Source organism: Mandrillus leucophaeus, unplaced genomic scaffold, assembly GCF_000951045.1.
Source record: "Mandrillus leucophaeus isolate KB7577 unplaced genomic scaffold, Mleu.le_1.0 Scaffold282, whole genome shotgun sequence".
In the NCBI taxonomy this organism is placed as follows: Eukaryota; Metazoa; Chordata; class Mammalia; order Primates; family Cercopithecidae; genus Mandrillus; species Mandrillus leucophaeus.
Genome location: NW_012102943.1, coordinates 4029843 through 4031315, shown reverse-complemented (window position 1 = coordinate 4031315; position 1473 = coordinate 4029843).

The following is a 1473-nucleotide window of genomic DNA, read 5'->3' as shown; positions in this document are numbered from 1 at the left end:
AAGTTATATCAGTCTAAAATATCTGTGTCAAAACCATCTTCCATTTTGAATCTTCTGGTCACCAGTTTTCTTAGTCTCTTGAGGTCACACATATATAAAGGCAACACAAAGGGCTTAAGTAGGTCCACAGAACAAAGTCCTACAGGGACCAAGGTAAAGGCATCTGTGAAACTGCTCAGCAGAGCTCTTGGTTGTGAGTGGTTGCTCAAGGGCCCCAGTTTCCATTCAGTATTGGAAAATAATTCTAACTGGTGTATATGCCTGGAGGAGAGTGGCTATATCTTCTTGTGCTTGCCATCTTATGGCTAACATAATGTATAGATCCTAATAGATAATGTTTATGAACATGTCAACAAAGAAAAAATGACTCCTTGCATAAATATATCACTGTTTGCTAAAGCATACCTTGTACAAGATCTCTACAAAGGAAAGTGCAAACACTTGTTTCAAAGCAAATTTATCAGAGACCAAGTTAAGATAGCCCAGTACATTTTCATTCTAATTGTTTGAGCTCTGTATGTATTCTAGCAAATAATCCTTTGTCAGATGAAGAGTTTGCAAATATTTTCTCCCATTCTGGGTGTGATCTCTACTTTGTTAACTGTTTCCTTTGCTATGCAGAAGCATTTTCACTTTATGTAATCCTGATCTATTTTTTGTTTTGTTTTTGCTTGTGCTTTTAAGGTCTCATTCAAAAAGGTTTTGCCCATGTGAATAACCTAGAGCATTTTCCCAACGTTTTCTTGTAGTAGTTACACAATTTGGGGCCTTAGATTTAAGAGTTTAATCCATTTTGATTTGATTTTTGTGCATTATGAGAGATAGGGGTCTAGTTCACCCTGATTATTTTATCTGATTCTCCCAGCACCATTATTGAAAAGACTGTCTTTTCCCCATTGTGTGCTCTTGATACCTTTGTTGAAGATGTGTTGGTTGAAAATATGTGAATTTAAATTTGGCTTCTCTACTCTTTTCCATTGTTTTATGTGTCTGTTTTCTTGCCAGTGCCATAGTGCTTTAGTTACTCTAGCTTTGTCGTAGATTTTGAAGTCAGGTGATATGATGCCTTTAGTTTGTTCTTTTGCTCAGCATTACTTTGGTTATTCAATGTCTTTTGTGGTTTCATGTAAATTTTAAGAGTTTCTTCTATTTATATAAAGAATGTCATTAGTATTTTTGTACAGATTGCATTGAATCCATAAATTGCTTTGAGTAGTATTGTTATTTAAATAATAATAATTCTTCTAATTGATGAGCATGAGATATTTACCTATTGTTTTTTATTCTTTATTTTTTTATTTGAGTTTATAGTTTTTCTTTTAAAAGTATTTCCCTTCTTTGGTTAAATTGATTTCTAGATATTTTATTCTTTTTGTAGTTTTTGTTAATGGAATTTCAGTCCCAGCATCTAGTATTGCCTGTTGTATCCTAAAACTTCACTGAATTGGAAATTGCTTTTAACAGTTTTTTTTT